The sequence below is a fragment of the Moschus berezovskii genome, chromosome 17 (genome assembly GCF_049115385.1).
Source record: "Moschus berezovskii isolate FMDL1 chromosome 17, NW_MosBer_1.0, whole genome shotgun sequence".
Lineage (NCBI taxonomy): Eukaryota > Metazoa > Chordata > Mammalia > Artiodactyla > Moschidae > Moschus > Moschus berezovskii.
This window is the reverse complement of record NC_142476.1, coordinates 2,312,422-2,327,442: the sequence shown is the minus strand read 5'-3', so window position 1 is coordinate 2,327,442 and position 15,021 is coordinate 2,312,422.

Genomic DNA, 15,021 nt, shown 5'->3' with positions numbered 1-15,021 from the left:
ACAATTCGAGAAAAGCCATGAAATTCTCCACTCCACGCGACAGGTCGCCCCTTTCCACTGCAGCATCTCAAGAGAAATACCATATTCCCTCTTCAAACTCGAAAGGATACTCGGCACCCTATACGCAACTCAAGAATTTCCCCGAGATACCCGGCCAAACTCGAGAGAAGCAGTGAGGTTCCTGCCACAGCTAAAGAAGAGCCCCGTTTTCAACTCGACATCTCGAGATGAGGATCGATTGTCCCGCTTGGTCTGGAAAGGAATCCTGATATTCCCGTTGAATCTGAAGAGGAGGCCAATCTGCTGTTGAATCTGGAGAGGACCCTGGGGAGTTCTGCCACAATACAAAAAGACACCGATTTCCCGATCCGCTCGACGTAAGGCCTGATTCCACTTTACCGATTCAAATGAAACCCACGGGATCAAATAACATCACGAAGGGAGGCCTGAATTCCCAGGTACATCATTGAGAAAAAGTCCCAGGACAGAAATTCAACTCGACAGGAGGCCTCCCACCCCTTTTACAACTTGAAAAGATAGCGGAGTTACATGCCTCAACAAGAGATGTGGCATGACTTCCCTGTTGAAACTTCATAGGAACACTAAGATCCGTGTCAGACCTGAAGAGGCACCCTAGGGTTAGCGCATCAACTCCAGAACAGACCCTAGACCCCTGGACTGACTCAAGAGGCGACCAAAAAGCTCCTCACACCTCAAAAGGATTCCGGACTTCCCAGAGACAACTTGAGAGGCTCCGTGAGGCCACTGTTGCAACTCGAGGGATCCGAAAGATTCCTCTCCCAACTCGAGAGACACTCTGTGATTACCACTTTCAATGCGAATTGAAGCCTGATTCCTTTGCAGTGACTCGAGAGCCATCACAAGCTTCCCGTCACAACTTGACTTACGTGAGGCGACACAAGAGTCTCCCTGAGTTCCTCGTCGTAACCGAAATGAAAGCCAAACTTCCCTCCGCAACTCGCCAAAGCCAAGAGATGACCCAGGCAACGTCACATGAGGCCCTTTTTTCCTGAAGCGCCTGGACAGCAATCCCGAATTTTCTCTCAAGATTCGATAAGATGCTTGAATCCCTATTTACAACTCAAGAGGCTCCCAGAATACCCGTCTTCAACAGAAAGAAACCCGGAGGTTCCCTCCACGCCTCTAGAAGAGCTCCATATTCCCATACTCCTCAGGATATGAGCATTCAATCCCTGCTTCAACTCAAGAGGAATTCTTCCTTCCTCTCCCAGCACAAGAGGAGGCCTCTGTCTCCTATTGAAATTCTAGTGCTCTCTCGCATATCCTGCTGCCAGGATAAAGGACTCTGAGTTCCTCCTCCAATCGAGGTAGGTCCTGATGTCCTCCCACAGCTCCAATGGAACACCGAGTATCCCCTCACAACATGATGGTTGACCTGACAACATGCTGAGCCTATTGAAAAAGCCGTATTGAACCGCCTGATCACGACCTGAGGACTGACTCTTTTAAAACTCGAAAGGAAAGCAAAATTCCATGCTTCAAATCGAGACGAAGCCTGACTCCCCAGTAGAACCTTCATAGCAACCAAGAGATCCCTGTTTCCACTGGAGAGGAACACACAGTTGACTGACTCAACACTAGATGCGGTCCAATTCCTCTTCCATGGCCCGAGAGGAATCCCAGCGTTCGCGTTTCAAGACAGAATGTGGGATTTCTCTTGAGACTATGCGGGGGATATTTTCCTCATCTCACCTTGATTTCAGAAACTTGTGGTTTTTCTCCAGTTGCTGCGGGAAGCTTGGGTTCCTTCTCGAGTTGTGACAGGGATCTCAGGAACTCTCTCGTGTAGTCCCTGAGAAGTCAGGTCTCCTTTCGATTTGTTTGGGGAACATCAGGTTTACTAGAGAGTAGTGGAAGGGGAATAGGGCCTCACTAAATATCAATAACCTCAGATATGCAGATGACACTACCCTTATGGCAGAAAGTGAAGAGGAACTCAAAAGCCTCTTGGTGAAAGTGAAAGAGGAGAGTGAAAAGGTTGGCTTGAAGCTCAACATTCAGAAAACAAAGATCATGGCATCTGGTCCCATCACTTCATGGGAAATAGATGGAAAAACAGTGGAAACAGTGTCAGACTTTGTTTTTTTGGGCTCCAAAATCACTGCAGATGCTGATTGCAGCCATGAAATTAAAAGACGCTTGCTCCTTGGAAGGAAAGTTATGACCAACCTTGATAGTATATTAAAAAGCAGAGACATTACTTTGCCGACCAAGGTCCGTCTAGTCAAGGCAATGGTTTTTCCTGTGGTCATGTATGGATGTGAGAGTTGGACTGTGAAGAAAGCTGATCGCCGAAGAATCGATGCTTTTGAACTGTGGTGTTGGAGAAGACTCTTGAGAGTCCCTTATAATGCAAGGAGATCCAACCAGTCCATTCTAAAGGAGATCAATCCTGGATGTTCATTGGAGGGACTGATGCTAAAGCTGAAACTCCAATACTTTGGCCACCTCATGAGACGAGTTGACTCACTGGAAAAGACTCTGATGCTGGGAAAGGTTGGGGGCGGGAGGAGAAGGGGACGACGGAGAATGAGATGGCTGGATGGCATCACCGATTCTGTGGACATGAGTTTGAGTGAACTCCGGGAGTTGGTGATGGACAGGGAGGCCTGGCGTGCTGTGATTCATGGGGTCGCGGAGAGTCGGACACGACTGAGCGACTGAACTGAACTGAACTGAACTGAAAGTTGAGTCCATAAATTGTGTTCTCCTCTCAAGTAGGAACAGCTATGTCAGGGAATGTCTTGAGTAGCATAAAGGGTGTCAAATACCCGTTTGCGTTTCAACCGGGAATATGGGAATTCACCTGAGTCTCTGTAGGGGAAATTTTACTCATTTCACCTTGAGTGCAGAATCTTTTGGTTTTTCACGTATTGCGGCAGGAAGCTTTGTGCCCTTCTCGATTTGCGATAGGGACATCAGGAACTCGCTAGTGTAGTCCCTGGGAAGTCAGCTCTCCTTTCGTTTTGGTAGGGGAATATTGGGATTACTCTCAAGGCGTAGAAGGGGAATAGGGCTTCATTAAACTTGAGTCCATAAATTGTGTTCTCCTCTCAAGTGGGGACAGCTATTTCAGGGAATGTCTTGAGTCGCATAGAGGGTATCAAGTACCTGATCGCGTTTCAAGCAGGAATGTGGGATTTCTCTTGAGACTCTGCAGGGGAGATTTTCCTCATCTCACCTTGAGTGCAGAATCTTGTGGTTTTTCTCGAGTTGTGGTGCAAAGCTTGGGTTCCTTCTTGAGTTGCAAAAGGGACCTCAAGAACACGCTCTTGTAGTCCCTGGGAAGTTAGGTCTCCTTTCGTTTTGGTAGAGGAACATCGGGATTAATCTCAAACCGTGGAATGGGAATAGGGCCTCATCTAAAGTTGAGTCCATAAATTGTGCTCTCAAGTGGGGACAGCTATGTCACGGAATGTCTTGAGTCTAATAGAGGGTTTCAAGTTTTTGTTCGCGTTTCAAGTGGTAATGTGGGATTTCTCTTGAGACTCTTCAGGAGAAAATTTTCCAATCTCACCTTGAGTGCAGAATCTTGTGGTTTCCCTCTTGTTGCGGTGGGAAGCTTGGGGCCCATCTCGAGTTGTGACAGGGACCTTAGCAACTCACTCGTGAAGTCCCTGTGAAGTCAGGTCTCCTTTCTTTTTGGTAGGGAACATCGGGATTACTCAAGAGGTGTGGAATGGGAATAGGGCCTCATCTAAATTTGAGTCCATAAATTGTGTTCTCCTCTCAAGTATGGACAGTTATGTCAGGGAATGTCTTGAGTCTAATAAAGTGTGTCAAGTACCCATTCACGTTTCTAGCGGGAATGTGGGATTTTCTTGAGACTCAGCAGTGGAAAATTTCCCCATCTCACCTTGAGTACAGAATATTGTGGTTTTTCTCAAGTTGCGGCTAGAAGCTTGTGGCCCTTCTTGAGTTGCGACCGGGACCTCAGGAACTCGCTCGTGTAGTCCTTGGGAAGTCAGGTCTCCTTTCATTTTGGTAGGGGAACATCGGGATTACTCTCGAGGCTTTTAAATGGAACAGGGCCTCAACTAATGTTGAGTCCATAAATGGTGTTCTCCTCTCAATTGGGGACAACTATGTCAGGGAATGTCTTGAGTTGCATAAAGGGTGTCAAGTACCCATTCACGTTTCAAGCGGGAATGTGGAATTTCTCTTAAGACTCTGCAGGGGAAATTTGCCTCATCTCACCTTGAGTGCAGAATCTTGTGGTTTTTCTCGAATGGGGGCGGGAATCTTGGGGTCGTTCTGGAGTTGGGACAGGGACATGAGGAAATCGCTTGTGTAGTCCCTGGGAAGTCAGGTCTCCTTTCGTTTTGGTAGGGAAACATTGGGACTCCTATCGAGGGAAGGAATGGGAATAGGGTCTCATTTAAAGTTCAGTCCATAAATTGTGTTCTACTCTCAAGTGTTGATTGCTCTGTCAGGGAATGTCAGGAGTCACATAAAGGGTGTCAAGTACCCGTTCGCATTTCAAGACGGAATGTGGGATTTCTCTTGAGACTCTGTGGGAGAAATTTTCCTCATCTCACCTTGAGTGCAGAATCTTGTGATTTTTCTCGAGTTGCTGCGTGAAGCTTGGGGTCCTTCTCAAGTTGCAACAGGGACATCTGGAACTCGCTCTTGTAGTCCCTGTGAAGTCAGGTCTCCTTTCGTTTTGGTAGGGGAACATCGGGATTTTCTCGAGGCGTGGAATGGGAATAGGGCCTCATCTAAAGTGAGTCCATAAATTGTGGTCTCCTCTAAACTAGGGACAGCTATGTCAGGGAATGTCTTGAGTCGCATAAAGTTTGTCAAGTACCCGTTCGCGTTTCAAGCGGGAATGTGGGATTTCTCTTGGGACACTGCATGGGAAATTTTCTTCAGTTCACCTTGAATGCATAATCTTACGTTTTTTTTTTCGCATCTCCTTTCGTTTTGATAGGGGAACATCGGGATTTTCTCGAGGCGTGGAATGGGAATAGGGCCTCATCTAAAGTGAGTCCATAAATTGTGGTCTCCTCTCAACTAGGGACAGCTATGTCAGGGAATGTCTTGAGTCGCATAAAGTTTGTCAAGTACCCGTTCGCGTTTCAAGCGGGAATGTGGGATTTCTCTTGGGACACTGCATGGGAAATTTTCTTCAGTTCACCTTGAATGCATAATCTTACGTTTTTTTTTCGCATTGCGGCAGGATGCTTTGCCTCCTTCTCGATTGCGACGGTACTTCAGGAATTCGCTCATGTTGCCCCAGGTACGTTAGTTCTCCAATCGTGTTGGAAGTGGAACTTCACGATTTCGCTCATGGGTGGAATGTTATGTGGGCATCATCTTGTGTTGACTCCATTAATTTTGTGTTCCTCTCCAGTGGGGACGGATTAGTCAGGGACCTTTATGTGTCAAAGAAAGTTTTTAAAGTACCCTTTCAAGTTTCAAGCGGGAATGGATGATTTCTCTTGAGACTCTGCAGCAGAAATATTCCTCATCTCGCATTGAGGGGAGAAACTTCTGGTTTTTCTCGAGTTACCGCTGGAAGCTTGGGGTCCCTTTCGGGTTGTGATGGGGACCTCAGGAAATCGCTCATGTTGCCCCAGGGAAGTCAGGTTTCCTTTCCTGTTGGAAAGAGTATTTCGGGATTTCACTCAAGGCATCGAATGTGAATTGGGCCTCATCTAGAGATGAGTCCGTTAATTGTGTGCTCCTCTCCAGTGGAGACGGCTTAGTAAGGGTCCTTTTTGTGTCACAGAAATAGTGTCACGTGCCCGTTCCAGTTTAAAGGGAATGTGGGATTTCTCTTGAGACTCTGCAGGGGAAATTTTCCTCATCTCACCTTGAGTGAAGAATCTTGTGGTTTTTCTCGAGTTGCAGCAGAAGCTTGAGTTCCATTTCTACTTTCAACGGGTACCTCAGGGACACGCTCGTGTTGTCCCTTGAAATTTAGGTCTCCTTTCCTCTTGAAGGGGAACTTCGGGATTACTCTTGAGGCATGGAATGGGAATAGGGTCTCATCTAAAGTTGAGTCCAAAAATTGTGTTCTCCTCTCAAGTGGGGACAGCTATGTCAGGGAGTATCTTGAATCACATAAAGCGTGCCAAGTATCCGTTCGAGTTTCAAGCGGGAATGTGGGATTTCTCTTGAAACTCTGCATGGGAAATTTTCCTCATGTTATCTAGAATGCAGAATCTTGTGGTATTTCTCGAGTTGCGGCGGGAAGCTTTGGGTCCTTCTTGAGTTGCGACGGAGAACGCAGTTACTCGCTGGTCATGCCCCAGGGAAGTCAGGTCTCCTTGCGTCTTGGAAGGGAAACTTCGGGTTTATTCTCCAGGCGTGGAATGGCAATTGGAAGTCATCTGAAGATGAGTCATTAAATTGTGTGCTCCTCTCCAGTAGGGACGGCTTAGTCATGGAAGTTTTATGATTGTAGAAAGGGTGTCAAGTACCCATTCGAATTTCAAACGGTAATGTTGGTTTTCCCTTGAGACTCTGCGGCAGAAAATTCCTCATCTCGCAATGATGGGTGAATCTAGTGGTTTTTATCGAGTTGCTGGGGGAATCTTGTAGTCCCCCTCGAGTTGAGACAGTGACCTCAGAACATAGCTCTTTATACTTCAGGGAGGTCATGTCACTTTTCTTTTTGCAAGGAGAGATTCGAGATTACACACGAGGTGTAGAAAGGGAATACGGCCTCATGTAAAATTGAGTCCATAAATTGTGTTCTTCTCTCCAGTGGGGACAGCTATGTCAAGGAATGTCTTGGGTCGCATATAGTGTGTTAGGTCCTGGTTCGAGTTTCAAGCGGGAATGTGGGATTTCTCTTGAGACTTAGCATGGGAAAATTTTCCTCATCACACCTTGAGTGCACAATCTTGTGGTTTGTCTCGAGTTGCGGCAGGAAGCTTGGGGTCCTTCTCGAGTTGCGACGGGGACCTCAGAAACTCGCTCGTGTTATCTCAGGGATGGCAGGTCTCCAATCGTGGTGGAAGGGGAACCTCGGGATTCCAATCGTGGCGTGGAATCTGATTTCCTTTTCATTTTATGTTGAGTCCGATAATTGTGTGCTCCTCTCCAGTGGGGCCTGCTTAGTCAGAGATCTTATTGTGTTGCAGAAAGGGTTTCAAGTACCCTATAGAGTTTCAAGCAGGAATGTGTGATTTCACTTGAGACTCTGCAGCAGAAATATTCCTCTTCTCTCAATTGAGGGGAGAATGTTGTTGTTTTTCTCATTTTGTGGCTTGAAGCTTGGGGTCCCTTTCGGGTTGCAAGGCGATATCAGGAACTTGCTGGTGTAGTCCCAGGGAAGTCAGGTCTCCTTTCGTTTTGGTAGGGGATTTCGGGATTACGCTCTAGGCATGGAATGGGAATACGGCCTCATCTAAAGTTGAGTTCATAAATTTTGTTCTTTTCTCAGGTGGCGACAGCTATGTCAGGGAATGTATTGAGTCGCCTAAAGGGTGTCATGTAACCTTTCGATTTTCAAGAGGGAATGTGGGATTTCTCTTGTGACTCTGCATGGGAAATTTTCCTCAGCTCACCTTGATTGCAGAATCGTACGGTTTTTCTCGAGTTGCGGCGGGATGCTTTGGCTCCTTCTCGATTGCGACAGTAACTCAGGAATTCGCTCATGTTGCCCCAGGCACGTCCGTTCTCCAATCGTGTTGGAAGAGGTACCTTGGGATTTTGCTCGTGGTGTGGAATGTGATTTGGGCATCATCTTGTGTTGAGTCCGTTAATTGTGTGTTCCTCTCCAGTGGGGACGGATTAGTCAGGACTCTATTTGTGCCAAGAAAGGGTTTAAAGTACCCTTTCGAGTTTCAAGCAGGAATGTATGATTTCTCTTGAGACTCTGCAGCAGAAATATTCCTCTTCTTGCATTGAGGGGAGAATCTTCTGGTTTTTCTCGAGTTGCAGCTGGAAGCTTGGATTTCCTTTCGGGTTGCGACGGGGATCTCAGGAAATCGCTCCTGTTGCCCCAGGGAAGTCAGGTCTCCTTTCCTGTTGGAAAGGGTACCTCGGGATTTCACTAGAGGCGTCGAATGTGAATTGGGCCTCATCTAGAGATGAGTCCATTAATTGTGTGCTCCTCTCCATTGGGGACGGCTCAGTAAGGGTCCTTTTTGTGACGCAGAAAGAGTGTCAAGTGCCCGTCCGAGTTTAAAAGGGAATGTGGGATTTCTCCTGAGACTATTCAGGGTAAATTTTCCTCATCTCACCTTGAGTGCAGAATCTTGTGGTTTTTCTCGAGTTGCGTCCGAAGCTTGGGATCCTTTTCGAATTACAACGGGCACCTCAGGTACATGCTCGTGTTTTCCCTGGGAAATCAGGTCTCCTTTCCTCTGGTAGGGGAACATCGGGATTACTCTTGAGGCGTGGAATGGGAATAGGGCCTCATCTAAAATTAAGTCCATAAATTGTGGTCTCCTCTCAAGTGGGGACAGCTATTTCAGGGAATGTCTTGAGTCGCATAAAGGGTGTCAAGTATCCGTTCGCGTTTCAAGTGGGAATGTGTAATTTCGCTTGAGACTCTGCCGCAGAAATTTTCCTCATCTCACCTTTAAGGCAGAATCTTGTGTTTTTTTCTCGAATTGTGGCAGGTAGCTTGGGGTCCAACTCGAGTTTCGACAGGGACATCAGAAACTCGCTTGTGTAGTCCCTTGGATGTCAGGTCTCCTTTCGCTTTGGTACTGGAACATCGGGATTACTCTCGAGGCATGGAATGGGAATAGGGCCTCATCTAAATTTGAGTCCGTAAATTGTGTTCTCCTCTCAAGTGGGGACAGCTATGTCAGGGAATGTCTTGAGTCGCATAAAGGGTGTCAAGTACCCGTTCACGTTTTAACCGGGAATGTGGGATTTCTCTTGAGACTCTGCAGGGAAATGTTACTCATCTCACCTAGAGTGAGGAATCTTGTGGTTGTTCTCGAGTTGTACCGGGATACTTGGGGTCCTTCTCAAGTTGGTACAGGGAAATCATGAAATCGATTGCATAGTCCCTGGGAAGTCAGGTCTCCTTTCGTTTAGGTAGGTGAACATAGGGATTACTCTTGAGGCGTGGAATTGGAAAAGGGCCTCATCTAAAGTTGAGTCATTAAATTGTGTTCTCCTCTCAAGTGGGGACAGCTATATCAGGGAATGTCTTGAGTCGCATAAAGAGTGTCAAGTACCCGTTCGAATTTCAGGCGGGAATATGGGATTTCTCTTGAGATTCAAAGGGGAAATTTTCCTCATCTCACTTTGAGTGCAGAATCTTGTGGTTTTTCTCGAGTTGCGGCGGGAATCTTTGGGTCCTTCTCGAGGTTCGACAGGGACCACAGGAGCTCGCTCGTGTAGTCCCTGGGAAGTAAGGTCTCCTTTCGTTTAGGTAGGGGAATATCAGGATTATTCTCGAGCGTACAATGGGAATAGGGCCTCATCTAAAGTTGAGTCCATAAATTGTGTTCTCCCCTCAAGTGGGGACAGCTATGTCAGGGAATGTTTTGAGTCGCATAAACGGTGTCAAGTACAAGTTCGCTTTTCAAGCAGGAATGTGGGATTTCTCTTGAGACTCTGCAGGGGAAATTACCTCTTATCACGTTAAGTGCAGAATCTTGTGGTTTTTCTCGAGTTGCGGCGCCAAGCTTGGGGTCCTTCTCGAATTGCGACAGGGACTTCAGGAACTCCCTCGTGTAGTTCCTGGGAAGTCAGGTCTCCTTTCGTTTTGGTAGGGTAACTTCGGCATTACTCTCGAGGCGTACAATGGGAATAGGGAGTCTTCTAAAATGAGTCCATTCATTTTGGTCTCCACTCAAGTGGGGACACCTATGTCAGGGTATGTCTTGAGTCGCATAAAGGGTGTAAAATTACACGTTCACGTTAAGCGGGAATGTGGGATTTCTCTTGTGACTCTGCAGGGGAAATTTTCCTCATCTCACCTTGAGTGCCGAATCTTGTGGTTTATCTAGAGCTGTGGCGGGACACTTGGGGTCCTACTCGTGTTGGTACAAGGAACTCAGGAATTGCTTTTGTGGTCGCTGGGAAGTCAGGTCTCCTTTCGTTTTAGTAGGGGAACATCGGCGTTACTCTCAAGGCGTGGAATGCGAATAGGGCCTCATCTAAAGTTGAGTCCATAAATTGTGTTCTCCTCTCAAGTGGGGACAGCTATGTCAGGGAATATCTTGAATCTCAAAAAGGGAGTCAAGTACCTGGTCGATTTCAAGCGGGAATGTGGGATTTCTCTTAGGACTCTGCATTGGATATTTTAATCATGTCACCTTGTGTGCAGAAACTTATGGTTTTTCTCGAGCTGCGGCGGGAAACATTGGCTCCTTCTTGATTGCTACGGGGAACTCAGTAATTTCCTCCTGTTGCCCCAGGGAGGTCAGCTCTCAAATACTATTGGAAAGGGAACCTCGGGATTCCAATCGTGGCGTGGAGTGTTATTTGGGCATCATCTTATGTTGAATCCATTAATTGTGTGTTCCTCTCCAGTGGGGACGGATTAGTCAGGGATCTTTGTGTGTCAAAGAAAGGGTTTAAATTACCCTTTCACGTTTCAAGAGGAAATGTGTTATTTCTCTTGAGACTCTGCAGCAGAAATATTCCTCATCAGGCATTGAGTGGATGATCTTCTGGTTTTTCTTGAGTTGTGGCTGAAAGCTTGGTGTCCCTTTCAGGCTGCAACGCGGATCTCAGGAAATCGCTCGTGTTACCCCAGGGAAGTCAGGTCTCCTTTCCTGTTGGAAAGGGTACTTCGGGATTGCTCTCAAGGCGTCGAATGTGAATTGGGCCTCATCTAGAGATGAGTCCGTTAATTGTGTGCTCCTCTCCAGTGAGGATGGCTTAGTAAAGGTCCTTGTGTCGTAGAAATAGTGTCAAGTGCCCGTTCGAGTTTAAAAGGGAATGTGGGATTTCTCTTGATACTCTGCAGGGGAAATTTTCCTCATCTCATCTTGAGTGCCGAGTCTTGTGGTTTATCTAGAGCTGCACGGGAAACTTGGGGTCCTACTTGTGTTGGGGCAGGGAACTCAGGAATCGCTTGTGTGGTCGCTGGTAGGTCAGGTCTCCTTTCGTTTAGGTAGTGGAACATCGGGATTACTCTCGAGGCGTGGAATGGGAATAGGGCCTCATCTAAATTTGAGTCCGTAAATTGTGTTCTCCTCACAAGTGGGGACAGCTATGTTAGGGAATGTCTTGAGTCACATAAAGGGTATCAAGTACCCGTTCGCGTTTCAAGTGTGAACTTGGGAAATCTCATGAGACTCTGCAGGGGAAATTTCCTCATCTCACCTTGAGTGCAGAATCTTGTGGTTTTTCTCGAGTTGTGGCAGGAAGATAGGGTCCTTCTGGAGTTGTGACAGGGACCTGAGGAAATCGCTCGTGTAGTACCTGGGAAATCACATCTCCTTTCGTTTTGGTAGGGGAATATCACGATTAGTCTCGAGTGGTGAAATGGGAATAGGACCTCATCTAAAGTGAGTCCATAAATTGTGTTCTCCTCTCAAGTGGGGACATCTAAGTCAGGGAATGTCTTGAGTCTCATAAAGGGTGTCATGTACCCCTTCGAGTTTCAAGCGGGAATGTGTGATTTCTCTTGGGACTCTGCATGGGATATTTTCCTCATCTCACCTTGAGTGCAAAATCTTATGGTTTTTCTCGAGTTGCAGTGGGAAAATTTGTCTCCTTCTCAATTGCTATGGGGACCTCAGGAATTCGCTCGTGTTGCCTCAAGTACCTCAGGTCTCCAAACGTGTTGAAAGGGAAACCTTGGGTTTCCAGTCTTTGTGTGGAATGTGATTTGGACATCATCTTATGTTGAGTCCGTTAATTGTGTGTTCTTCTCCAGTGGGGACGGATTAGTCACGGATCTTTATGTGTCAAAGAATGGGTTTAAAAAACCCTTTCGAGTTTCAAGCGGGAATGAGTGATTTCTCTTGAGACTCTGCAGCAGAAATATTCCTCATTTCGCATTGAGGGGAGAATCTTCTGGTTTTTCTCCAGTTGTGGCTGGAAGCTTGGGGTCTCTTTCAAGTTGCGACGGGGATATCAGGAAATCGCTCCTGTTGCCCCAGGGAAGTCAGGTCTTTTTTCCTGTTGGAAAGGCTACTTTGGGATTTCTGTCGAGGCGGTGAATGTGAATTGGGCCTCATCTAGAGATGAGTCCATTAACTGTGTGCTCCTCTCCAGTGGGGACAGCTTAGTAAGGGTCCTTTTTGTGTCGCAGAAATAGTGTAAAGTGCCCATTCGAGTTTAAAAGGGAATGTGGGATTTCTCTTGTCACTCTGTTGGGGAAATTTTCCTCATTTCACCATGAGTGAAGAATTTTGTGGTTTTTTTCGAGTTGCGGCGGAAGCTTGGGGTCCATTTCTACTTACAACCGCAATGTCAGGGACACGATCATTTTGTCCCTGGGAAGTCAGGTCTCCTTTCCTGTTGGAAAGGGTACTTCGGCATTTCTCTCGAGGCTCGAATGTGTATTGGGCCTAATCTAGCGATGAGTCCGTTAACTGTATTCTCCTCTCCAGTGGTGTCGGCTTAGTAAGGGTCCTTTTAGTGTCGCCAAAAGAGTGTCAAGTGCCCATTCGAGTTTAAAAGGGAATGTGGGGTTTCTCTTGAGACTCTGTAGGGGAAATTTTCCTCATCTAACTTTGAGTGCAGATTCTTGTGGTTTCTCTCGAGATGCGGCAGGAAGATTGGGGTCCTTCTCGAGTTCAGACAGGTACCTCAGGAACTCGCTCGTGTAGTCCCTGGAAAGTCAGTTCTGCTTTGGTTTTGGTAGGAGAACATCGGGATTACTTTTGAGGGGTGGAATAGGAATAGGGCATCATCTCAAGTTGAGTCCATAAACTGTGATCTCCTCTCAAGTAGCGACAGCTATGCCAAGAATGTCTTGATTTGCAAAAGGGTGTCAAGTACCCGTTCGAGTTTCAAGGGGAAATGTGGGATAACTCTTGTGACCCTGTAGGGGAAATTTTCCACATCTCACCTTGACTGCAGAATCTTGTGGTTTTGCTCGAGTTGTGGCGGAAGCTTGGGGTCCTTCTCGAGTTGCGACAGGGGCCTCAGGAATTCGCTTCTGTAGTCCCTGGACAGTCAGGTCTCCTTTCGTTTTGGTAGGGGAACATCAGGATTACTCTCGAGGTGTGAATCGGAATAGGGCCAAATCTAAATTTGAGTTCATCAACTGTGTTCTCCTCTCAAGTGTGGACAGCTATGTCAGGGAATGTCTTGTGTCGCATAAAGGGTGTCAAGTATCCAATCGAGTTTCAGATGGGAATGTGGGATTTATCTTGAAACTCTGCAGGGGATATTTTCCTCATCTCACCTTGAGTGCAGAAACTTGTGGTTTTGCTCGAGTTGTTGCGGAAGATTTGGGTCCTTCTTGAGTTGTGACAGGGGCCACAGGAACTCGCTCCTGTAGTCCCTGGGAAGTCAGGTCTCCGTTCATTTTGTTAGGGGGAACATCGGGATTACTCTCAAGGCGTGGAATCTGAATAGGGCCTTATCTCAAGTGATTCCATATTGTGTTTTCCTCTCAAGTGGGGACAGCTATATCAGGGAATGTCTTGAGTCGCATAAAGGGTGTCAAGTACCCGTTCTCATTTAAAGCGGGAAAGTGGAAAATCTCTAGATATTCTGCAGTGGAAATTCTCTAGATACTCTGCAGTGGAAATTTTCCTCATCTCACCATGAGTGCAGAATTTTGTGCTTTTTCTCGAGTTGAAGTGGGAATCTTGGGGTCCTTCTCGAGTTGCCACAGAAACCTCAGGAACTCCCTCGTGTAGTTCCTGGGAAGTCAGGTCTCCTTTAGTTTTGTTAGGGGAACATCGGGATTTTCTCGAGGTGTGAAATGGGAATAGGGCCTCATCTAAAGTGAATCCATAAATTGTGGTCTCCTCTCAAGTGGGGACAGATATGTCAGGGAATGTCTTGAGTCGCATAAAGTTTGTCAAGTACCCATTCACGTTTCAAGTGGAATGTGGGGTTTCTCTTTTGACTCTGCATGGGAAATTTTCCTCAGCTCACCTTGAGTGCAGAATCTTATGGTTTTTCTCGAGTTGCGGCGGGATGCTTTTGCTCCTTCTCGATTGTGAAGTTACCTCAGGAATTCGCTCATGTTGCCCCAGGGACGTCAGTTCTCAAATCGTGTTGGAAATGGAACCTCGTGATTTCGCTTGTGGCGTGGAATGTGATTTGGGCATCATATTGTGTTGAGTCCGTTAATTGTGTGTTCCTTTCCATTGGGGACGGATTAGTCAGGGATATTTGTGTCAAAGAAAGGGTTGAAAGTACCCTTTCAAGTTTCAAGCGGGAATTTATGATTTCTTTTGAGACTCTGCAGCAGAAATATTCCTCATCTCGCATTGAGGGGAGAAACTTCTGGTTTTTCTCGAGTTGCAGCTGGAAGCGTGTGGTTCTTTTCGGGTTGTGACAGGGATCTCAGGAATTCGCTCGTGTTGCCCCAGGGAAGTCAGGTCTCCTTTCCAGTTGGAAAGGGTACTTCGGGATTTCACTCGAGGCATCGAATGTGAATTGGGCCTCATCTAGAGATGAGTCTGTTAATTGCTTGCTCCTATCCATTGGGGACGGCTTAGTAAGGGTCCTTTTTGTGTCACAGAAATAGTGTCAAGTGCCCGTTCGAGTTTAAGTGGGAATGTGGGATTTCTCTTGAGACTCTGCAGGGGAAATTTTCCTCATCTCACCTTGAGTGCAGAGTCTTGTGGTTTTTCTAGAGTTGCAGAGGAAATTTCGGGATCTTTTCGACTTACAACCTGCATCCCAGGGACAAGCTCGTGTTGTCCCTGGGAAGTCAGGTTCCTTTCCTCTGGTAGGGGAAATTCAAAATTACTATTGAGGAGTGGAATGAGATTAGGGCCTCATTTAAATTTGAGTCCATAAATTGTGTTCTCCTCTCAAGTGGGGACAGCTATGTCAGGGAATGTCTTGTGTCTCATAAAGGGTGTCAAGTACCCCTTCGCTTTTCAAGTGGGAATGTTCGATTTCTCTTGAAACTGTGCAGGG